Raw genomic sequence first — 26,370 nt, 5'->3', positions numbered from 1 at the left:
GATTTATCAAGCACTAGATTACTATAGTCGTTGATGATTATGTCTTGTCAGACTTAGCTATTACACTAACGGACTACTCTTAACCAGTTCCAAATGGTTTTGATGACTGCTACTTTATAGTACAGCTATCTTCTGTATAGCTATAATACAGCTAGACTAGCTTCACTGGCATTGTTTTCATTAATTCCCTTGAAATTCATGACCTTTATTCTTTCAGATGAATTTTGTTAATTTTTTTCTAGCTATATAAAGTAATTTCTTGGTATTAAATAGTTAATTTCAGGTAGAATTGTCATTTTTATTGTATTAACTCATCCTACCCATGAGCACTTGATATTCTTCCAATTATTTTCATCTAACTTTATTTGTGTGGAAAATGTTTTGTAATTGTGTTCATATAGTTTCTGACTTTGTCATGGCAGATAGAGAAAGCCCATTTAAAATAACTGTTTTAGATAAAATAAAATACTTGGGAGTCTATCTCCTGCTGCTGGACTTTGTTGGTAATGCTAATGATTTATGCAGATTTATTTTGTATCTTGAAACTTTGCTAAAGTTGTTCATTGTTTCTAGTAGTTTTTAGTTGATTCTCTAAGTAAATTATCATATCATCTGCAAAGAGTGATTTGTTTCCTCATTACCTACTCTAATTCCTTTAATTTCTTTTTCTTCTCTTATTGCTAAAGCTAACATTTCTAATACATTAAATAATAATGGTAATAGTGGACAACCTTATTTCATTCCTGGTCTTATTGGAAATGCTTGTAGTTTAGCCTCATTACGCATGATGGTTGCGTGCTGACAGTTTTAGATAGATGCTACTGATTATTTTAAGGAAAACTTCATTTATTTCTGTGTTCTCTAATGTTAATTGAAATGGATATTGGATTTTGTCAAATGCTTTTCTTACATCTATTGAGATATCATATAATTTCTGTTAGTTTGGTTAGTGTTACAGCCAATTATGCTAATAAACAGTCTTCTTGAACCAGCCCTGCATTCCTGGTATAAATTCTGCTTGGTCATAGTGTATTCTCCAGGTGATAATTTCCCTTTGCTAATATTTTATTTAAGATTTTTGCATCAATATTCATTAAGAAAATTGGTCTATAATTTTCTTTCGCTGTTTTGACCCTACCCAGTTTGGGTATCAGCACCAAATCTGTGTCATAAAATGAATTTGGTAGGACTCCTTCTTTCCCTGTTTTTCCAAGTAGTTTGCATAGTATTGGTATTAATTGTTTTTTAAATGTTTAGCAGAATTCACTTGTAAATTCATCTGTCCCTAGAGATTTTTTCTAAGGGAATTCATTAATAACTGGTTCAGTTCTTTTTCTAAAATGTAACTATTTAAATAATTTATTTTCTCCTCTTAATCTGGGAAATCTATATTTTTGTCAGTATTCATCCATTTCACTTAAATTATCAGATTTATTGGCATACAATTGGGTAAAATAGCTCTTTTAATTATTGTTTTAATTTCCTATTCAGAGGTGCTAAGTTCATCCTTTTTTTTTTTTTTTTTTTTTTTTTTTTGATACTGACAATTTGATTTTCTTCTTTCCTTTTTCTAATCAAATTAACAAAAGATTTATCTATTTTGTTTTTTTTTCATAAAACCAATTCTTAGTTTTGTATATTAGTTCTGTAGTTTTCTTACTTTAAATTTTATAAATCTCCCCTTTTATTTTCAGAATTTCAAATTTCGTATTTAATTGGGTGTTTTTAGTTTGTTCTTTTTCCAGCTTTTTTAGTTGCAAAGTCATTAGTAATTGAAAAGAACTTTCCATTGCTAATGGGAATATTTTGGGAGGCTGGTCTTGGTAGAATATCAGGAATTCACAGATCACCCACTATCTGTCTAGTGATATCTGGGGGTGGAACAGGGATTCCATATATGCCAAATTAAGAAGCTTTGCTCTAGATTTATAATTCTATGAGTGATCAAATAAGAAAGCAATAGATATGAGCATTTGGCAAGTTGTGACTTTTATTAAATATAATAGATTGAACACCATTTAGAATCACTTCAACATCTGTGCAAAGGCATTTTTACTCAGATTGCCTTTTATTGGAAGAAAAAAGCTTGCTAGATGATTAATCCCTCTTCATGGCAATCCTGAAAGTGGTGATAATTCTGGTATAGTCTTCATCTTCATCATTTTATCCAGGAGCTAAGCCTCTATAATGAATTCTCTTACTTTGATGTCTTCAGCTTGAAAATTTCCAAATATATAAGTAGGGCATTTCTTAACTGAGAAGCCAGGTAGAGTTCTTATGACCCTCTTTTTCTCCTCAGACAAGCTGTAGAAATTGCATTTCTCTGATACTTTATATCCTTATAAAGGGAAAGATATTAGTCCAAAAGAAAGAATTTCAATATCTTTAATGCAAGGAAGACCTTACTTGAATCCTATAGTGTTCATTCCCTGGATAACCAGAAAATTTAGTATTTTCAGAGGAAGAATTTTCAGTAAATAGCTATACTATAGTTAGGAAAGTAAAAAGCAAACTAAGTACAGTTCTTTTTTTTCAGTCATTTCCTCTTTGTCTAATAGGTTACCATAGCTATTTCAAGAGTAGCCATTTATAATTAAGAAAGCTTTCAGGGTAGAGGTGAATATAGTATTTTAATCTTTGTGGTTTTAAGTAAGGCAAAATTGCCAAATAAACCATGTGAACTCTTTCTCCTTGCAGTAAAGACAAAGATAACTTCAGTTATAAGAATAACTATTCACAGATAAATGACTTTATAGACTTCCTGGGTTTGGAATGCCCAGAGTATTTCAGCTCTCATCATCTGGGCAAAGAATTAACAGTTACCTTCCCATTTCTAAGTTTTCATCAAACTAAACACGTGGTTAATTAAGGGAATAGTATAATAAAAATGGTCAAGTTTTTGATGTCTTAATCTCTCAAAATAAATTGGATCAGCAAAGCCATCAGTTTTTACTTTCCTAAATTCTGTCACCCTATCAGTTCATCATGCAGAAAAGAAAAGAAAGATTGTACAAAAATTACATCTTCAAGCGTCTATCGACTGGAACAATACATTCTTAAGGTGAAGATGAGTGTTCCCAAATATATGAAGGCTTATTTCTTAACACAAATTTTTCTAAGGGATCTTCATTTCTTAGGGCTGTCAGGGTCTGAGTATCAAACAAATTCTTATCTCATCCCATTATGCCCAAAATACACAGGTAGCAGCCCTCAAAGGAAAGGAACCATGCACCTCAAGTTTCTGGATTTTGATTTCATTTCCAAAACATATTCTAAAATAATAGATATGAAAGGAATCTCATAGAAGTCATTTAATATACCTTTCACCTGCCAGGCAGAAATGAAAGGAGTTAGAAAGAGCTTTCTAAGTCTACACAGAAAGTGTCAGGAATAGAAAATGGTTTACACTTCTGATCCTGGAAGTTCTTTCCCCTTGGACAAGCATATCCTTTAGTACCTAATCCTTCTTCTATATTTTACATGCTTTAGGAAAGAGGCATATAGTGACTTCTTACTAAAATTGTCCTTTGCCCAGACCCCTAGGAATTCTCTCCTCCGAATCCTATTTCTTCTTCTACCTTTCAACACAGAGTCTATAAGAGTTACTATAGGCCAAGTACCCTGCTTAGATGTCTCAATGCCCCCAACTGATGCTAAAAGTCCTCTGTGTGATTCTTTCCTGACTGTAAACAAGACTTCACCTCAGTTGAAGCTATATGATTGTCCCAAACGAAACAATCAGTGGATCTCATGGATATTGTTTTTCCCTTTACTTGTTTTTCTCCTTGTTTTTTCTCCCAACACTATTCTGGATCAGCTTCTTTCTTCTATCTTTTGGCATATATCAGGCACATGAGACTATCTATACTAGGAGTAATTTCCAAGTTAAAGACACAACATCATCAGAGTTTTGATAGTGGAGACATTGAAGATTCTAATGGGTAGGTTGTTTTCCTCCTAGGATTCTTGTGAGGAAAGCCCAAAGTTCTTGCCCAAGGGGCTGACACTTACTTAGAAAGACTTTTAAAAATTCCACTAGGACACTGAGATGAGAATCATCCAAATTCAGTATGAAAATTTCCAAATTTGGCCAAACCACACTCCTTTAGGAAAAAAAATTAATATTGTACAGGCTGTGCCTTTCATTGTACTAAATACCTTATTTCCTCTACCTCTTTTGAGAAAACACACAGGCTCATTTTCCCCCAATCCCCAAACTAAGTTCTGTAATAATCTACTATCTAAAAAGAAACATACCTTTCCAATGTTTCTTCCATATTCTAGAAAGGAAAAAAAATATCAGAATAGTCCATGAAGTTTCTCCTAAAATCTTTCTGTGACACCCACTTCTAAAAAAGCCCATCATCTTTTTCTCTTATTTTCTTGATTTCACTAAATCTCAGCTTGGAAAAGCTGGATTCTGGATATAAACTCCCCATGTTACAAAGTGTTTGATTGTTCCTCTAATGTGATAGCAGAAATGTGGTCAAAAAAGAAGATTTTAGAGGACAACCTGTTTACCTCATTTTGTGAAAAAGCCCATTCAGGCATTTTCTTTCATATGGAGAAAAATAGAGGGAAAAAATATTGGTACTAATAAAAGTTCTCCTAAGAATGAATGGGGATCTTCTGGAGCCATCTCTATGATACTGTGGAAACCAGCCACTATTGCTTACACATATGATTGGTGGTTATTATCCCTCGTTTTCCAAGAAGACCAAAATGATATCATTATGTTATAGTAGAATTTCAGTCTGACTGTGGCTGATCAGACCAATAGAAACCTGGAATGCTCTACCTACCACAGGTTGGACACAAATAGTTCATATGAACATTTGGGGTAGCTTCTCTAATTTTGTGCATCTCATGTTTCTTTTGGGCTAATTCAATTCTACTGTGCTTGTAGAGTATAGCACCTTCTCTGATAAGAGCATGCCATGCTAGGCTGTCTTATGTTAGTGTCTCCCATGCCAATTGATTCTAAAGTTCTTAAAAGATACCTTGAGAGTGTTCTTATATCATTTTTTTTTACTCCACGAGAGCTCCAAGTTAGAGGAACAGGATTCCTAGGCTTCATATCCTAGGATCATTTGGCCCTAGCACCAGTTCCTAGAGTCCTCCAGGCTGCTCTCAAGCCAAGCTGTCTGTAGTCAGACACCTCATCTTTCAGGAGTGACCCCTTCTCCTCATCTGCACCACCAGGAAACATAAGGTACATAGAGCAGGAGACAAGGACAGATGCCAAAAGAAATCTTTTGGGATCTTGGAAGAGCAATGAAAGAAGTTGTCTAAGATTTCTTATCCCCATAAACAATAGACCCTGATGAGTCCATAATCTCACCTGTAGCATTTTTAAATCTGGCTTTTGCATCTTTTCCTCCAGCTCAGTGATCATTTCTATTAAGAATTTGCTCTGGCTGAACATCATGGTCTCCCTTCCTTCTTTTTCTTCATGATTTGTAGTTCCTGTATAGCCTCCATCTCCTTCAGTATTGATAGAGTTCATAAAGCATTTTGTTTTCCTTCTCCACAACAACTTTTTCCTCTTTGACTTTCTTTCCTATTCCCATAGTTGCTTAAATTGCTGAAATTGCTCTCTGTTTGTATAGTCCTGAAGAGAAACTATTGGGTGATATACCAAGGGCAACACCAAAACCTCCCTTTCCCTGACTGTTCAGTGTGGTGTAATGCAAAGACTACTGGGCTAAGCAGGAGTCAGAAGCCCAGGAAATCCTCCTACCTATTGTGTTAACTGGAGGAAGTTACTTGGCTTCTGATGCATTTTCAATTTTATCCTTTAAATTGTGAACTTCTATACATTTGAATGACATCTATGGGCTTTTTCAGTTTAACTATTTTAGAAGTTTTAAGGCATTCAAGAAACTTTCTCCAACCTATCTTTCTCTATCTTCTACCTTCTTTCTCCCAAAAGAAGAATTGTTTTTCATCCCATCCATTCAACCACCCACCATAGCACTTTACAGGAAAAATTTGCTTCCTTTACTATTCCAAGCTTGGACTCTCAATTCCTAAAGGTATCTCTAATATTTCCAAGTCAGGATTTTTTTTCATATTTTCCTTTACTAAAACTTTAATTACAGATCTTCTTCCCAAGTTCCTCATCATTCATAAGCTCCCTGAAAGAATGTGCATTTAAATTTGACTGTGAATTAATTTACAACTCACCTTAGGGATTAATCTGTTTTTACATCTTCTTCAGAAACTCTTTTCCTCACAATCTTGTCATGGCTCCCTATTTCCTGTTAAATATAATTAATACTTCTTTCCAAGGAATTTAAACTTCTCCATAAACTAGAGCCAATCTACCTTTACAGAAGCCTCTCCAATGTTCAGGCTTTCCCTGTACTCAATCAGAATTTCTACTTCTATATTTTTGGTCATGTTACTACAATCCCTAATGGCTGCAATCCCACTGCAGCCATTAGGCTAGAAAGAAAAAAAATGGACAGGTCACCTTCCTAATCTTCACAAACTCTCCAGTTTACAATGAAGGAAGTATGGCCTCATATTCCTTTCTCTTACTAGACCCAAACTTGCTAAATTCTGGAGATATCCTTTGATGTCACTTCTCCTCATTAAATGTATCTAAGTTGTATAACTGTTGCTATATTTGTAGCAATCTTCACTATGAATATAAAAGTGATTGCTTATCTGCTGCAGAAGACCTATAATTTTCCCCTTCTGCATAAGGCATAAGAACATGTTTGACTGACTGGTCTGCCCATGCAAACCTGAAAATGCATCAGAAATATATTTCTAAGCTCTGCAGTCTTCTTCAACATCTTTGCGTTCCAGGTACTCTAGATTCTCAAGCAATATCTGGGATGCCTCTAATGCTGGGAACTTACCCTGTCCTCATCACTAATAGGTTCCTGGCTTCCTTTCAGCCTCAGCTCAAATCCTGAATTCTCCAAGGAGTGTTTCCCTATATTTTTTCATGGCAGTCCTTCCTATTGAACATGCCTGTTTTCATGTTTTTCTCTCTTATTAGTCTGAAAGTTCCTTCAAAGCAAGGGCCATTTTTGCCTTTTGCTTGCTCTCCACCATTTGTCACAGTACTTAAAACATAAAAGAAACTTAATAGGTGTTACTAATTGTTAACTATGGAAGATAATGATGGAAGGGTAATATGATTCACTGATTTCCAAGTATTCTTTCAAAGCCAGTTTGTAATAGTTGTACACCATTGTATTAGTAAAGTCTTTACTTATTGTCAAAAGATTTCTTACATTTTAGTTACTCTCTCACTTGAGATCTCACTTTTCTACTTTAGTGAAGGGGGTTAAGACTAGATAACACAGATGAGAAAGCTGAAATAAGAAGGAAGAGATAGAAGCCAGCTTGGAAAGAGATCTTAACATCCAGCACTGGGTTTTTGATCAGGAGATACTGGTTTGACTCAAATTTCTGAACTCATTAATATCAGGTGATAAATAACATGTCTATGAACCAGTTTCCTCATTTGTTAAATATGGTAAATAACAATGATGAGAAGTTTTTTTGTGAAAATCCTCTGAGATTGAGGATATGTAAGATTATATGCAAGATATCTGAGGAGACAGATACTTATAACCCATCCCACAGTCCATATGAGGGATTCTTCTTTCTCTTTTAGGAAAAGTTCCTGGAGTTCCCTTCCCATTCTACACAAGCTTTCCAGATTTATCTGGATCTCCTCCTGAAAGAGAAACAAGAATAAACATTACTTGACCTCACTCTGATAAATACTTGAGTATCAGGGAATATTTCCAAGTGAGAGACTAAAATAGGAATGACTAAATTGATCAGGGAAGAGTCATTACCAATGCACACATTAAACTACCTGAAGAAATGACATCAATCAATGCATAATTTACTTTGTAGTACTGAGCAGCCACTGCAGTGGGCCAGTGTGTATGATTTTCATGGTCCTCTAACTTACAGTAGGTCACACAGAGTAGGGTCTTATTATTATAACAATACAACTTTAGTTCTTCACTGTATCTCTCACACATGCTTTTTCAAAACTTCAGGGTGCATGGCCATATCAGCCTGAGTTCTCAACTGGTAAAATTCCTGACATTCAGTGCAACATGAAGATGGAGGGGCTTCATTGCTGAGGCAAGATATGCAAATAGTATGTCCAAATTTAGGGGTGACTGGCTTTATGTCTTCACCTAAGCAAATAACACAGAGATGAACCTCTGACTCTTCAAATTCATCAGTCATGACCCTGAAGAGAGAAAAGAAGGCACAATAAGGATGTTTCTTTCACTACTCCATTTATCAAACATAGTTCATGAAACACCATAGCAAATATAATAATAATTGATGTTTTGTTCCCTAAACTTGGGCCAAAGTCTCCCACAAACATAGAAACCACCAGTTGGAAGAGTATGCACAATTATGGGACACTATTTAATAATATCTAGCTTTGTCTTAGAGTTTTAAGATGCTTTTCATACATTATCCTCTTTAGTCCACAGAAAACTCTTATGAAATACCTGCAGTTATTTGAATGTTTGATCAGGAACTTCAGTAAGCTTAAGAGGCTTATCCAGAATCAGAGACCTAGTTAAAAGTTGAAGGTAGGATTCAAGTCCAACTCTCCTGTTTCCAAGGTTTGCTTTATACCAATTTGATAATAATTTTGATAAACTAGTCAAATTAATATTCTTTCATAGGGAGTGGAGGGAGGGAAGGGAAAAGTTGGAACAGAAGTGAGTGCAAGGGACCCATGTATATGTTCTGTATTAAAAAAAGCTATATTAAAAAAAAATAAGGCCTTAGTCCTAATAAAATAGGAGTCATGGTGTTTTATGTGGAGATGGAAGGTATTTTAGGTTAACAGCATCTATTCTAAACTCCCTTCCATTTCTAAAGTCCTGTTGATCTTCAGTTATCTGAAGTCCCCTCTGGCTCAAAATAAATAATTCTGGGATCAAGGATTTGGATTGGCAAACCTGGAGTTTAACTGTGGGTTTAGGTTGGTTCAATCCCCTGAATAGGGACTAGGGGAAAAGGGGAAATCTTGATGCCTTTTGTTCTCCTTGAAAGAGTCCCCCAAACTGGGTGTATATGTATGTATATGTGTATATATCTATATCTATATCTATATCTATATGTCAAGGTATTTGGAGACACCTTGTTTCTCAGAGGTGCTGCCTTGAGCTTGGTATAACAACAATCCTTTGCACTCTTGATGATCTCACTCTCTGGCAAAGTGTATTGCTTTGACCAGTACTAGGTGCTCACTGAGGGATTTATGACTTTCATATTAATCAACAACTGTCTAGATTTGTTGGAACTCTCCCTATTTCCCAAGGATCTGAGAGTCATCTATCAATATCTCTTGATATGCTCACAATCCATTTTAAAAAATTAATTAAATTAATTAAAATTTTAAAATTCTGAATGAATCAAACCTGCCATGCTAATTCTGGTTCTTAATTTGGAGATCATTTCCATAGAATCCAGGAAATGCCAGCATTGTCCACTCATGAACTTGTGATGGGAATTGTTATTCAAGACCTAAGAATGATTGTATTGTGGTCCAATCAACTTGTGGTTTTTTATTTATATAAGCCCTCTCTTTGCCCCATCATGTTAAGCCCTCCTTCTCAAAGCAAGGGGAGAAGTTTGCTTCTGCTTGCAAGTATTTTCTTCACTCTGAAATTAATTAAACTTATGTTTGATCTCTGAAAAAAAATTCTTTCATTTGTTATGATTTGATGTTTAAAGATAATTGTATTAGTATATTTTGATCAAACTTGTTACCCTTCCCAGCCCAGTTGTGATGATCATTTCACTTATTCAATTATATCTTTTGAAGAACTTTTTCTCTTTCATTGGGACAGCTAGGTGGCACAATGGATAGAGCACCAGCCCTGAAGTCAGGAAGACCTGAGTTCAAATCTGACCTCAGACACTTAATACTTCCTAGATGTGTGACCCTGGGCAAGTCACTTAATCCCAATTGCCTCAGCAAATAAATAAATAAATAAAAATTTCTCTTTCACTTTCTCTTTTAAATTTTATTGTCTTTTTTCTCTTTCACATCTCAGTTTGCAAAGCTCATCCCCTCTACATCAGTTGTCTCATAAAAACAACCCAACATCACAAAACAACAGTTCTCCAAAACAAAGAATATATCCACTATATAAGCCAGTACTTATAATTATTCATACCTGTAATACGCTACACATCTGCAAAGGTATGAAAGAGGTAATTTTTCTTAATTCTAATTGGACCAGGACAACTATCTCAATACCATATTGTCTTATCTTTTTTTCAAGTTAATGAATATATTCCTTGTGTATACTAGTTTTCCTAGTGGTGTTAAATTCACTCAAATTCAGAATAATTTTCCCAACATATTCATTTACCATAATAGATTACCCAGTCACGGACTTGTAGTACCAAGGGTCTTTCTAATTCTTCACTACCAGGAAAAAATGATCTGATGAATATTTGATTGAATAGGTATTATTCTTTCTATCTTTGTACCCTTTCACTTTTGGCTAAAAATGACATTTCTTGATCTATGTTTATGGATTCTGGATACTTTAGATTCATTTTGGGGCATAATTACAAATGTCTATTTGGATAGCCTAACTCACAGTTCTACCAGTAGTATCTTAGTTCATCTGTCTTCTCCCAGACCTGTTAGCATTGTCTATTTTTTTCTCTTTCTCATCACCTTTCCCAGTTGATTGGGTGTGAGATTCCACCTTTGAGTTCATTTGATTATTAATGGCTTAGAGAATACTTTCATTAAGGAGTTGGTATCTCTACTTGGAAAATTGATAATTCAGATAATTAGATGGACAAGGGAAGATATTAATCCTTCTAGACTCCTACCATTCCTTTTGTCTCAGCAAACTGAGTTTCTCCATTTGATTTGATATATTATTTCCTAACCCATGAACATGAAATATGACTCTCTTCTCCCTTTGCTGGCTTCAAAGGACTCATTCCCAAAGTTTTATATTTCCTCATATTGAAACATAGCTCTCAACCTCAATACATGCTGTACCAGAAGGCCCAATTCTTACATTCCTGACTCAGAAATGAACTTTTTCATGGGGAAATTTACCTTCCTTTTTTCCTGCTCTACTATAGACTCTGCTTCTAGCAGAAGGAAACTCTGATTCTGTCACCTCTTAGGCCTTTCATATATCCCTAAGTACACTGAAGCCCTCCTTCCTTCAAGGTGTGAATTCTCCTGGCCTTCCCTTAACCCTGAGGCTTGTTCACACTTAGGTACTGCTGGAAGTCAAGTCACTTTGAACAAGGAGGAAGATTTCACATTGCTTACTTGGCCATTTTCCTTTACTTAAAATCACAAAGATTAGACTAATATCTTTGCCTCTACTTGGAAAATTTTCTTAGCCCATAAGTAGATGCCTTCCAAATAGAATTAGGAACAATAATTAAAAGAATCAAATGTGCTAAGAAGAAGACGAGGAATATGTGGGACTACAAAGAGTAAGCTTTTCCTTGAATCTCCCTTTCAAACATTTTCTGTACCAGGATTCTTTTTAAAGAATCACCCACACTTACTGCTAGCCTTCATTTTTTCATTTTCTTCAACTCTAAGAATATTCCATATTTTCCTTTATTCAGTAAGCCATTTTGATCAGAGGGAAAAAAACACAGAGGAAAAAAGTAGTTTTACAAAATTAATTAACATATATACCAAATACATTCAATATTTCATGCCACTCATCTAATTCCTCTCCAAAAAATGAAGGGAAGGATCATTTTTCTCTTGGCCTCTTCTTTAGGGCCAAGGTTATTCATTCTAGTTATACTTAATTAATGAAATATTTTCCCTCCCTTTCCTAACCTAGATTGCCCTGACCAGAAACCCAGTCAGGTGTGAAGACTGCTGCAAGAAATGTTAGGAGTTTTCCCTGGTTAAACATCTCAAGCAATCCATGTGTATTATCTGGAAATGCCTCTCAACTAGCCAGTCAGCTTCTGTTTCTTTTTTTCTTTATTTGAATACTGCATTATGTGTAATTTACAGAAAATAATTGGCAATGGACCACCAACTTTTTAACTCTTCCCTCTGCTGGATGACTTAATAAACTTCTTTCTAAATTATTTTAGATTTGGATTTTGTTCTCAGTCAATAGAGGTAGGGGAAGAAAAGATTTGGAATTACTACCTTATGACTAATAGAGAATTGCCTGGGAATGGCAGAAGGATTACTATCCCCAGCTGAGGACATTGTTAAAATTAAAGAACACCAATCAGTAGTGGATTCCTTCAGCATACTCTCCTAACTTAAATTCTTTTGATTCTTTCCAAAAGAATGTAATGGGTGAAATCTGAAATAACTAAGGAAATAAAGGTTGCAATTTCTGAGTATAGGTTTAATAAGTAATACATGCCAATTGCACAATAAATCAGTACCAGACCTCCTCAGCTTGGCACTTGACCCCATTACAGGGGAAACACTATTTTCTGATTTAAAAGAAAACAATTTTCAGGTTATAAACCAGGATATCAGTGCAGGATATCCCAATGTGGGAATTATTATTATCCCAATGTAGGAGTATTATTTCCTTTTCTGAATGGAATTGGTGCCATTTGTGAGAAATCAAAGGGAAATGTTTCAGTTAATATGAAATACTGCAACAGTAATGAGGAACTACATAGGACACTAGCCCCCTTTGGTTTTCTATTTGGGGGCTATGATAATTGACTAAGTTGACTAAAAGATGTCCCAACTTTAGTCTTAACAGTCTTTAGATATTATTTAGATATTCACTGTGAATTTCATATCCACTTAGAATGTGATCTGCTAACTTTGCACACTATTTTAAAATTTTATTTATTTCATTCTGAATGAAAGGGAGGATTTCCACAACAGTATAATAGAACAAAAGATGACTTTGTTAAAATGCAAATTTATTATATACAACTTTCTATTCCTTTTAAATGTAAGAAAGTTATTTTGGAATTTTCTTTTTTTTCCTTTGTATTTTTCCCTTTTCTATCCTAGAGATGGCTACCATTAGGCACAAATATATGTATGTGTATGTTTGTATGTATATACAATATGTGTATACATACACTATTCTTATAATTCTGTTTATCAGTTCTTTATCTGGGTAAAGATGATATATTCCTTCATGTGTTCTTTATGTTAATTTGGGAATCTATAATAATCAAAATAGCTTTAGTCATTCAAAATTGTTCTTAAAACAGTATTTTCATTACTGTATATAGGGTTCTTTTGATTCTCCTCATTTCATGCAAATATTTTGGTTTTACTAAGATCATTGAGCTTATCATTGCTTATAACATAGTGCTCCATCACAATCCTATACTACAATCTGTTTCCCAAATGACGGCCATTTCTGCAATTTCCAGTTCTATGCAATCACAAAGAACTGCTATAAATATTTTAGAACATTTGGATTCTTTTCCTTTTTCTCCAATAATCTTTTCATTTAATCAACAGTTAGTAGTGCTATTGTTGGGTCAAAGGATAAGATGGTTTTATAACTCTTTAGGAATAAGTCTATATTGTTCTTCACAATGGTTGGATTAGATACAGTTCTACCAACTGAATTCATGTTTGTGTGGGACAGTGATCCTTACCCTAATTAAAATCAGACACTTTTATTAATAGCTTTTTATTTACAAGTTATATGCATGGCTAATTTTACAGCATTGACAATCACCAAAACTTGTTATAATTTGTCCCCTCCTTCCCCCCCACCCCTTCCCTCAGATGGCAAGTTGACCAATACATGTTAGAGTATAAATTAAATACAATATATGTATACATGTCCAAACAGTTATTTTGCTGTGCAAAAAGAATCGGACTTTGAAATAATGTACTATTAGCCTGTGAAGGAAATCAAAAATGCAGGCAGACAAAAATAGAGGGATTGAGAATTCTACGTAATGGTTCATAGTCATCTCCCAGAGATTAACTATCTTGTATTTGATAAGCCAAAAGACTTAAATTTTGGGGATTAGAATATAATCTTTGCCACACTGCAAATTATTCTAAGCTTCAAAATGATTGACTAGAGAAGGTGAGTTTTAAACTACACTGAAGTGTTTGGTTTTTTCTACTCAGAAACTATTTGCTTGGTTCTTGTAGGAGGGTGAGGAGGATCAGCTGACAGGACTAAAAATAGTGAAGTCTTCTCAAATATAGGTGAGGGAACATTGCAAGAATCTAGAATTATCAACTGCTCCTATTGGAAGATGAAATTCAGCAAAGGAGCTCTAGAAAAAGAAAACACTTTGAATTCTGCCTATGGGCATTCATGGAAAAATTCTCTTTTTAGAAATTTTCATTAGACCTAAGGAGAGACAAAGTGTGATGGCACATATGGAGAGATAAGTCTCTGCATTAAGAGATTTCCTGATTGGGGCTGGAATCCCTTAACTTTTCTTTCATTTTACAAGTCATTTATTCCACCAAAGATAATGGTGAAAGGAGGAAAGAACTCTCCATTTTTGTGCTTCAACTTCATCTTGCTTGAAGCCAGATATTTTACAAGGTGGAGGTTAGGAGAAACAACCACTCCAGAGATCAGGTCTGTGCAAAGATGCAAAATTCATATTTATTTATGGGAAAGAGCAAATAGGACAGTATCACTGAAAGGTAAGTTCATAGAGGGGAATAATGTAGCAAAATAAAACAAAAGCCCAAACCCTAAACAAACAAAAGTGTTTTATTTTATTTTATTTTTTTAGTTTTTTTATTTTTTTTTCTTCATTAAAGCTTTTTATTTTTCAAAACATGGACAATTCAACATTAGTCCTTAAAAAACTTGTGTTCGGCTCTCCCCTCCCCCCACCTTCCCATGCCTTCCCCTAGATGGCAAGTAGTTTAATGTTAAACATGGTAGAAATATGTAAAATCCCATATATGACATACATATTTATATAAAAATCATGCTGCACAAGAAAAATCCAATCAAACCAGTTTAAAAAAAATTAGCTTTTTATTTTCAAAATTTTAAAAGGTTTAACACCCTTGCAAAACTTGTGTTCTAGTTTTTCCCTCCCTTCCCCCATTCCTCCTTAGACAATTCAACGTTAAGCATGCAATTCTTCTATATTTATTTCCACAGTTATGCTGCACAAGAAAAATCAGATCAAAAAGAAAAAAAGACAAAACAAAACAAGTAAGCAAACAAAAGGTGAAAATACTATTGTGATCCACACTCAGTCCCCATAGTCCTCTCAGTACTGATGGCTCTCTCCATGAGAAGTCTATTGGAATTGACCCAAATTACCTCATTGAGCAGAGCCACCTCCATCAGAATTGATCATTGCATAATCCTATTGTTATGTACAATGATTTCTTGGTTCTATTCACTTTACTCAGCATCAGTTCATGTCTCTCCAGACCTCTCCAAAATCATCCTGCTGATCATTTCTTATAGATTGTTTCTGTAACATTCATACACCACAATTTATTGAGCTATTCTCCAATTGATGAGCATCCATTTTATTTCTAGTTTCTTGCCACTACAAAGAAGGCTGCCACAAACATTTTTGGCACATATAGGTCCTTTTCCCTCCTTTAAGATATCTTTGGGATATAAGCCCAGTAGAAACGCTACTGAGTCAAAGGTTATGCACAGTTTGATAGCTTGTTCTGATAGCACAGTTCCATATTGCTCTCCAGAATGGTTGGATCAGTTCACAGTTCCACCAACAATGTATCAGTATCCCAGTTTTCCCATATCCCCTCTGACATTCATCATTATCTTTTCCTGTCATCTTAGCCAATCTGAGAGGTGCTGCAGTGGTACCTCAGAGTAGTCTTAATTTGCCATTTCTCTGCTCTGTAATGCTTTAGAGAATTTTACCCTACTTCTAATCTTAGAGTGTCCAGCCACACTTCTTCACATGATCTTGCTTCTTCTCATCCCTCTGATGGCTGCCAACTACAGCTGCCCTGGAACTGACACCAAGGACTCTGCAAGTGTCCTGAGCCAGCAGGAGCCTCATTGTTATTTTATTCCCAGATGTGGGCTAGACCCTTCTCCTACAGCCTGGAGCACCTCTGATCAGTGCAGTTGGGCCTGACATGCCAAAACAGTGGAAGGTGCTTCAGTCTTCTCCTACTCAGCCCTTTATACTGAGAGATGGAATTTTTAGAAATCTGAGGGTAGCTCAGTCCAGCTCCTCCCAGAGGCAAAACCTCAGCCCTTGAAAGTTGGGTCTTTTCATATTGTGTTAGACCAGCAGGTTTACCTGGGCTGTTCTGTGTATGTGTATACACACACAATTATCTTCTACAATTCACTTAATGTAGTAATTAGGTCCAAAAACTATTTACTGAGGCATAGTATTAGGAGTGGGCCTGCTGATGGGTGGCTCAGTGCTTAGAGCACTGGGCTTGGAGTCAGGAAGATCAAATTAAAATATGGACTCAGATATTTACTAGCTGGGTGACTCTGGGTAAGTTATTAACTCCTACTTGTTCAGTTTTTCATCTCTAAAATGGGGACACAAGAGAATGAAATGCAGTATTTTGACCAAGAAAATCCCATGGAAAATAAATTTGTCATACATGATTGAATTTAGTTCTCCCAACCCTGATATCACAATCACCAAGAGGAAAATTCTAGTCTCCATTAAGTGACAACCCTAATGTGACTCCTTTAGAGACTATCACTATATCCTGGCAAGTTTTAAAAACCAAAGCTTACCAAAATTCTGTTCAGATCTCTCTATCATTGTATAGTCTTGTTATTGCAATGTACAATATCTCCTGGTTCTGCTTGTTTCATTTAGCATCAGTTCATGCAAGTCTCTCCAGGCTTCTGAGATCATCCTGCTGGTCATTTCTTATAGAAAGAGACTATTCCATAACATTCATATATCGTAATTTATTCAGCCATTCTCCAACTGATGGGCATCCACTCAGTTTCTAGCACCTATAAAAAGGGTTGCCACAAACATTTTTGTACACATGGGTCCCTTTCAAGAGGGTACTTTAACAATGACAATGAGGCATGTGGAAAACCAATGCAGCAAGAGATGATCTCAGTTCTTGATTAAAAGAAGTCCTTTCTTCCTTTATAGTCTTTATGAAATTTCACTTAGTACAGTCTATTTCACTGATTTGATGTTCATTTTAGAATTACATTTGAAGTTGACCCTCAGTGGTCCTTACTGAATGAACATTCTGTGGGTTCATGATGCTCAGTAAGAATACAGAAGCCTAGAAACAAAAGAAATTCTCTTCATTTTACTAGCCAGGTACATGTATACTATTTTAAGGCAGAATTCTGCAGCTTTAACAAGAATAATTTAAAGTAGTCACTGTAAAGGTCAACTTTAACAGCTGAAAATCAGAAAGCAGTTAATGCAGTTGATCTTAAGGAAATGTTTCTAATATAGCGGAGTATCTTGTTTTTAAAGTAAATGGATATGTGCATTTTTCAATTGATAGGAAGATTAGCAAGAATTTTCTGTATTTACAGTCTTTTACACAATACCTCCATTTAATGGATCTTTGAGAGTGTCACAGTTCTTAAGAGTCAGTGAGAAATGTAGGAAAGAATGATAGATAAGATCAAACTATTTTGTTTGGTCCTTGGTTTTAAGTTGGGAGGAGGTACTACAGGGATAAAACTGAAATCTGGAATAAAAGACTAAGCATCTGAATGAGAATAGATTATTTTAGGAGGTTATGGCAAGCAAGGGAATGGCATATGAAAAGAAATGTCCATGGGGAAAAACACAAACATAAGCAAGGATGAAGAAGGGAAAAAAAGAAAAGTTTTTATTTATTTATTTTTATCATTAGTATACACCCAAGTTCAGATTCTTGGAAAGAGCTATTCTACTTCATGAACTTATCCCCTTAAGGTAAAGTTTTATCTCTAGATGCTTATATGAATAAAGGGAAAGAAGGCCAATGAATTGGGTATGCAACTAAAAAAGCTTAAAAAAGAACAAATTAAAACCCCCAATTAAATGCCAAATTTAAAATTCTGAAAATAAGAAAATTGAAAGAAAACTATTTAACTAATAAGAAAAATTAAGAGTTGGTTTTATGAAAAAAACAAAATAGAATTACCTTTAGTTAATTTGATCAGAAAAAGGAAAGGAAAAATCAAATTACCAGTATCAAAAAGGAAAAAAAAAAAAAAACTTACTACCAATGAGGAGGAATTTAAAGGAATAATTAGGAGCTATTTTGCCCAACTGTATGCCAATAAATCTGATAATTCCAAGTGAAATGGATGAACACTTACAAAAATATAGATTACCCAGATTAACAAAAAGAGGAAATAAATTACTTAGTCTTAAATAGTGAACTCCCTAAGAAAAAAAATCTCCTGGGTCAGATGGATTTACAAGTGAATTCTACTAAACATTTAAAGAACAATTAATTCTAATAATATACAAACTATTTGGAAAAAATAGGGGAAGGAGTCCTACCAAATTTCTTTTGTGACACAGATATGATGCTGATACCTAAACCAGAAGGGGTCAAAACAGAAATAAAATTAGAGACCAATTTCCCTAATAAATATTGATGCAAAAAATCTTAAATAAAATATTTAGCAAAGAGATTCTTTATCACCAGAAAAACACATAAAGTTGTTTGCTTCTGAGAATTATTTCTTCAAAGGGATTCTGTCATAAGGGACTGTCTCTAAATATCGACTAAAAACTATCCAGTTTGATCTGGATTTTGAGATATGCCTATCTGAAACAGCAATATGGGCCTTATTTCTAGGCAGATTTGCAGAAATATTCTTTCTAGTGTCCAAGTTCCAAGACACTTTAATGCTGCTTAAACCTTCTAGAAATAAACATTAGTAGAATTTAATAGGATGTTATAAAAATCTAATCATATTGGCTTTTATGACAGGTAAAAGATGAATTGACCAAGTAAAACAAAGGTTGGATATTCTAAGCATATTGATTTAATAAGCAATGCATGGCAACTGGCCAAGAAATTGGGGCCAGACATCTTTAGCCTTTGACCTTAACTCCCAAAACAAGGGGAGACAAGACTTTTATATATTAAAAGCAATCAAATAAAGTCAATTAATTAAGAAAATACAACATTAGGTAGGTAATCTGATTTCTATTTGGAAGACAGATTAGGGACTATCCAAATTGGAAGTGTGAGAGAAAACTATTCAATTCCCTGAATTCAGAAGAAGAGGTATTCCATTCACAAATATCTATATTCAATCAAAGAAACATGGAAGAATAACTGATTCTACAGTATGAGGTCAGTTTTGAGATAAAACATGGGTTGCTTGATATTTACAACTGAGAAAACTCTGCATCAGTCTTTGGATCTAATTGGTTTTCTGGGCAGCATAATATAGGTCCTTAATTAAAGGTTTTAAATAGCAGGTAGATATGGTGAAGTTTCCTAGCTTAACAATAGGATAAATAGTATTATGGATTTTTAAACATTATACAAAACTTTTTTCAGTGGGTGGGGGGGAAATATCAGTTCATTATAACATAGGTTCTAAGTTAAGCATTAAACAAATCTAGTCTCTAAACAATAGGCTTGGTTTTTCATCCATCCAAATATGTGTTCAAATAAAGAGGCTTTCTGACATCCTTCATCTTCAATCATTCCCCTGCAGGCAGGAAGGGCTCATAAAGAATGTTGTGTGCCTGATGGTCTCAATCTGAAAAGTCTCAGTTATGAAAGTGATCTGTGTTTCTCCCGAGGAACAAGAAATAATAGGTCTTTTATAATTTTCAAAAAATTTGTAGCAATTGTAGCTCTGCAATGATCCTAAAGCAGCAGTCATCACAATTTTTTTTTTTGATACCAAGATATAAAGTGATGAATCAGTGGGATTGGTTAGGTACACAAGACAACAGTCAATGACTATAGTATTCTACTGTTTATTAAACTCAAAGACTCCAGCTTCTCAGATGAAAATTCATCTGACAAAAATTGTTGTGAAAACTGGGGGGAAAAAGCATAGCAGAAACTAGGCACAGACTAATACCTCACCAAGATAATGAGTTTGATTTAGACATAAAGGATGATACTATGTAAACAAATTAGAGCAAGGCATAGTATCTGTTGGATCTTTAAAGAAAGGACTTTATGACAAAACAAGAAATTGAGGGCATTATGAAAGGCAAAATGGATAATTCAGATTACATTAAATTAAAAGTTTTGTACAAATAAAGCCAAAGCAGCCACGATTTGAAGGAAAGAAATCTGGGAATATTTATTAACCACCAGTGTTTGATAAAAGCCGCATTTCTAAAATATAAATTGGAGTTAATTCTCCATATAAGAATACAAGTCATTCTCCAATTGATAAATGGTCGAAGGATATGATCAGATAATTTTCAGAGTAAGAAATTAAAGTTGTTTATGGTCATAAGAATTTTAAAAAATAACTATTCATTAGAGGTGTGAATTAAAACAACTCTGCTGTATCACCTCACACCTATCAGATTGGCTAAGATGACAGGAAAATAATGGTAAATGTTGAAGGAATGTGGAAAAACTGGGACACTAACATTGTTGGTAGAATTACAAACTGATCCAATCATTCTGGAAAGCAATTAGGAGCTATGCCCAAAGGACACTACTGGGTCTGTATCCCAAAGAAATCATAAAAGGAAAAGAACACACATGTACAAAAATGTTTGTGGCAGCTCTTTTTGTGATGGCAAGTTATTGGAAACTGACTTGATGCCCATCAATTGTGGAATAGCTAAATAAGGTATGATACATGAATGAAATTGAATGTTATTGTTCTATGAAAGAAATGATGGGAAGACATTCAGAAAAACTTGAAGAGTTACATCAATTGATGCTAAGGAAGGTGAACAGATCCAGGAGATCATTGTATACAGTAATATTCAGCAAATTTGTCAGCCTTGTGTTGCAAATAGGAGCCTGAATATGAAACTAAGGTCTGAATTCTACCTCCATTGCCCAAACTGAGTAGATCATAAATCTAGCCTACATCCTGGGCCCTGATTTTCTGTTTTTATACTTCTATGAAATAGAGTCTTTAATCTTTACCTACTACACTGCCTTATGCATAGTAGACAGTAGATTTAAGTTGAATCAAACCTTTGACTTGAAAATGTAATTATCCCAGTCCTGGCTATTTCAGAGGCTTGTATCAAGAAAGATCTATGTTTCTGAGCACATAGCCAGAGATTTTAAATTACTAGAGAAATGGGGAATAGCAAATCAGTAGTTATCAAATAATGATTGTAAATCAGATTGTGTGTAATTTCACTAGAAATTTCCACTGTTAAAGGGGAATGTTTACAGAAATTTGTCTTGGTAGAACATCAGTAAATCACAATTCTTGCAATATCTATTAAGTGAATTTTGGTGGAGGGGCAGAGGGAGAAGAGGGGTTTATTTATGTCAGGTTAAGAACCTTTGTCCTATATAACCAAGAGAACATTGTATACAGTAAAGTCAAGGTCATGTGATGATCATCTGTGATTGACTTGGCTCTTAATCAGCAATACTGTGATTCAAGATAATTATAATATATTTGGGATGGAGAAATACCATCTGCATTCAGAGAACTTTAGAGACTAAATATTGATGGAAGCACAATGTTTTCATTTTTTGTTTGTTTGCTTACTTGCTTTTTTCTTTGTGGTTTTTCCCCCCCTTCTTTTGGCCAGATTTTTCTTGTAAGATATGAACAAATATGAACACGTTTTAAAAGACTGCATGTTTAACCTACTGTTAAATAGATTAAAGCAAACATTGCTTGTTGTTTTGGGTAGATGGGAAGAAATAGGAAGAAGAAAAATTAGGAATATAAAATCTTACAAAAATGAATGTTGGAAATTATGTATTTAAGAATAAAATGTTATCGAGGGGAAAAAAGAAACTTTGCTCTATATATAATCCTGACCGACAAATTATGAAAGCAATATAACATGAGCATTTGACAAGAAGTTGTTTAAGTACAATAGATTCAACACCCATCCAGAATTACCTTATCCTGTGTGCACAGACATTTGCTCATACTGCCATTCTATTATGGGGTAAAGAGGCTTGCCAGATAATCAATTGCACTGAATCTAATTCCTGAAAGCAGGGGTAGCTCTTGCATATTTGTCCTCTTCAACAGTTTCAGCCAAGGACTATGTATTAAAAAAAAATATTCTTCCTCTGATGTCTCAGTTTGAACACTCTCAAATAGATATATCTTACCTGAGAAGTCAAGGATAATTCTGATTGCCTTCTTTTCCTCTTCAGACAAATTGCAGAAATCACATCTTTTTGACAGTTTGTCCTATAAAAAAAAGAATCAGTTGAAAAGAAAGGATTTCAATATCCTTACTGAGAAGCAGACCTTACTTGCATCCTATATAGTTCTTTCTCTTGATATTTTAAGAGCAAGTATTTTCAGTAAGTAATTATACTATGCTTAGTAAAGAGAACAGCAATCATCTCTGCTAACTAGAGCTCTCTATTTTAGCCACTTTTCCCCCCTCTAATATGCTGCCCTATTTCTAGATCATTTATTTAAGGGATAAGAAAGATTTCAAACCAGAAGTGAAGACTGTATTTTAATTGTAAGGAAGACAAAATAGTCAGGTGAGCAGTGTGAACTATTCCTGCTTGCAAGATAACTCCAGTTATAAAAATTACTATTCAGACAAATGACCCCTTGCTTTTAGAGGCAATAATTAATTCCTAGGCTTGGTATGCCCAGATTTCTCTACCTCTCATGACCTGGGAAAAAAATTAATCCATTAACTTACCCATGTTCACCCCCTGGCAGTGAATATAGCTAGTAGGAAATATACTCTTTAGCCTCTTAGCAGGGGGTCCTCAAACTTTTTAAATAGGGGGCCAGTTCACTGTCCCTCAGACTGTTGGAGGGCCGGACTATAGTGAAAACAAAAACTTTGTTTTGTGGGCCTTTAAATAAAAAAACTTCATAGACTTGGGTGAGGGGGATAAGTGTCCTCAGCTGCCGCATCTGGCTCTTGGGCAGTAGTTTGAGGACCCCTGCTCTATAGGAACCTAATTTGAGAAATTGCCCAAGAGTGTTCAGATTTGAAATGGTCATGGTTTTAAGTTAACTCCATACTCCTTCACATGCATTATTCTAGTTGCCACAACCTCATTTCCCTCAATTAAATTTGAGGGTAGGCTTGGGAATCAACCCAGGAGCAGTAATCTTGTATTTGTCCCTCTAAATTTGAGGAGGTCAAGGTAGCAATTCCTAGTTCGAAATAAACATGTGACAAATTCACAATGGCCATTCTCTCTGCCCAAAGTTAGGCTTATTTAGGAGAATAAGTTACAGAAAAAATATAAGAGGTAAAAGGCACCAGGCATGGCAAATGTGAAAGAGTTAGGACAGCAATAAGGAAGGAAGAGAATTTAGAAGAATACGTTAAAGGAATATGCTATGAGGCCAGGAGATGCCATAGACTGGTAAGTTAGGTCCGTAGAGAAGTTTAGCAGACTAACCCAAGTTAGTTATAAGTAAGGAGAAAGACATCATTAGAGGAAAGATACTATGAAGGGGAAGAGGAAAAAGTACTTCATAGCTGGCTTGTCTATATAAAAGCTTTACAGTTTCTCATAATAAGTGATATTTTATCTTTTGTAATTGCTTCTTTCCTTGGCTTATTTAAAAATATATGTACCATTTGCAGAACTGAGAGGTGTATGATCTGCTTCTCTCCTAAATTTTTTTCATAGTAAGACTGTTAAGTCATGTCATTTAGAATGTATTGTGGAATACAGCATAAAATATTGGTATAAGCCTAATTTTTGCCAAAATTTTTTCCGTTTTCCTGTTTTGTTTTTGTTTTGTTTTTTTAAAAAGGCAAAAAGGGTTAGTTGACTTGCCCAGGGTCACACAACTAATAAGTTAGTAGTGAAGTTGGATTTGAACTCAGGTTCTTTTAAATCTAGAGCCAGTGCTCTATCTACTTTGCAACACAGTTGTACCAATAGTTTTTTTTTTTTTTTAAATCAAATACCAAAATGTTTTGAAGACTGCTGCTTTGTATTTCCCCCAGTAGTACTTTATTTTTTCTGATTACACAGGTAGATTTATTTATGTAAGGTTTTGAGTTCCAAAATTATTTTCCATCCTCCTTAAGACATCAAGCACTATAGGTTATATGTATATTAATTTAACATGTTTTCATACATGTTATATTGGGAAAGAAAAATCAGAAAAGGAAAAACCACAAGAAAGAAAAAACCAAAAAAGGTGAAAACAGTATGTTATGAACCACATTCACTATCCATAGTTCTCTCTAGAAGCAGATGGCATTTTACACTCAAAGTTCTTTGAAGGGCAGAGCCAAGATGGCAGAGCTTAAACAGGATATTGCCTGAGCTCTTCCTGGATTCCCTCAGAATCAACACTAGATCAAGCTTCTAAACAGTTTTCAAGTAAGCCACAAATATTTAAAGTAACAAATTTCCAGCAGATGATATCTTGGAAGGACTTCAGGAAAGGTCTGTCTCACTTGGGTGGGGAGGAATGTGGCCCAGCACAAGTACACCTCGGGGGGTCCAGCACAGGAATTTAATGAGAAGTTTATAGCCAAAATACAGCAGCATTGGCTACTCTGTCCTGGTTCACAAAACCAGTAAATCAGCAGACTAGCTGTGAGATCTCCAATGCAGCTCCCAAAGGCAATTAGTGAGCCCCTGAATCCCAACATAACAGGTGGGTCTCGCCCAGACTTACCCAGTCCAGGGGGAAGACTGCAGCACAATCAGCCCCAGAGTAGTGAAGAGCCCCTATAGAGAAAATTCGGAACAATCTTCCCTGTGCCCTAGGAACAGAGCGCAACCTTTAAAAGTGAGTAAAAAAAACAAAAAGAGCTCTTATCATAGAAAGCCATTATGGAGACAGGGAAGAACAGTACCCAAATCTGAAATACTAAAAGAAAAAAAAAAAAAAAAAAAAAAAGCCTCCAGCTGAAGCCTCCAAGGGGGTACAAACTAGTCTCCATCTTAAAATGCTCTCTTGGAAGATTTCAAAAAGGATCTTAAGAGAGAAGAAAAATGGGGAAAGGAAATGAGTTTTGCAGGAGAGTTTGAAAAAGGAAACACAGAAATTGAAGAAAACAATGCCTTAAGAATACATTTGTTAAAATGGGAAAAAATACTGAAAATAACTTCTTAAAAATATATCTGACAAAATGGAAAAGAAAACAATTTGAAAAAATAGAATTGGTGAAACAGAAAAAAAAATAAAGAAAACAACTCCTTTGAAAGTACAATTGCCCAAATGCAAAGGTATAAAAGCTAACTGAAGAAAATAATTCACTAGAAATTAGAATTGGACAAATGGAAATAAATGATTGAATGAGACATCACGAATGAATCAAACAAAACCAAAAAAATTAAAAGAAAATAGAAGAAAACGTAAAACATCTCACTGGAAAAACAACTGATCTGGAAAATAGATCCAGGAGAGCCAATTTAAGAATTAATGAACTACCACTGTACTACTTAAAAAACACTGAAAAACAGCTCTCAAGAGTTACTCATAACTTCCCATGTAGGGATGAAAACATTTTAACTTTTTAAAAAGAATTGTTTTTTTCTTTCCTTTTTACCTTCTTATGCTTCTCTTGAGTTCTGTATTTTAAGATCAAGTTTTCTGTTCAGCTCTGGTCTTTTTGTTGGAATACACAGTAGCTACTTGGCAATGGCTGCTGAAGATCCAACCCAGAACGGATCTCTTCTTGTGAGAGGATCATACAAAGAGACAGTTGCTGTTCTCTGACCCCTCTGACTGAGAGGCCATTGTATTATCTGACCTCTTTCCTCTTCCCTCTGCCTCCAATTTATCTCATTCTCAGTCAGTAACACCTGTGTCAGCAAAAGCTGATCTGTAACTCCTTCAGATGTTATGATTCACAGCTGTGGAGGCTCTCGGATAATTGACCTGCCCCTTGACGTCTTTTCATCAAAAATAATTGAAAATTCCCTATTTTATTGAATGTCCATCTTTTCACCTGAAAGATAATGCTTAGTTTTGCTGAGTAGTTGATTCTTGGCTGCAGTCCATACTCTTTTAACCTCTGGATTATCATATTATAGGACTTTTTCTGGCTGCTTGTAAGATTTTCTCCATGGATAATTCTGGAATTTAAATACAATATTCCTTAGAGTTTTCATTTTGGGGACTCTTTCAGGGGTGATCAGCAGATTCTTTCAATGGATATTTTTCATCATGGTCTTTAGATAATCCAATAATTCTTAGAGTGTGTCTCCTGGAACTATTTTTCAGATCAGTTGTTTTTTCAATGAGATATTTTACATTTTCTTCTATTTTTTTCATTTTGGGGGGTTTTGTTTGACTGATTTTGATGTCTCATTGAGTCATTCACTTCCATTTGTCCAAT

The 26,370-nt window shown here is 34.8% G+C and overlaps 1 long non-coding RNA gene across 1 annotated transcript; it reads right to left on the bottom strand.

The window, feature by feature from the left end:
- Positions 1-1,979: 1,979 nt before the first annotated feature.
- On the bottom strand, positions 1,980-24,823 carry LOC116420577. The gene is made up of 3 exons (XR_004230938.1): positions 24,702-24,823; positions 22,190-22,271; positions 1,980-8,233 (listed from the first exon to the last, which is right to left on the bottom strand). It is a non-coding gene; the product is annotated as an uncharacterized LOC116420577 (long non-coding RNA).
- Between the last annotated feature and the right edge of the window lie 1,547 nt (positions 24,824-26,370).

The sequence above is a fragment of the Sarcophilus harrisii genome, chromosome 1 (genome assembly GCF_902635505.1).
Source record: "Sarcophilus harrisii chromosome 1, mSarHar1.11, whole genome shotgun sequence".
Classification (NCBI taxonomy): Eukaryota; Metazoa; Chordata; class Mammalia; order Dasyuromorphia; family Dasyuridae; genus Sarcophilus; species Sarcophilus harrisii.
Note: the sequence above shows the minus strand (reverse complement) of the source record. Positions and strands in the feature narration are given on the sequence as shown.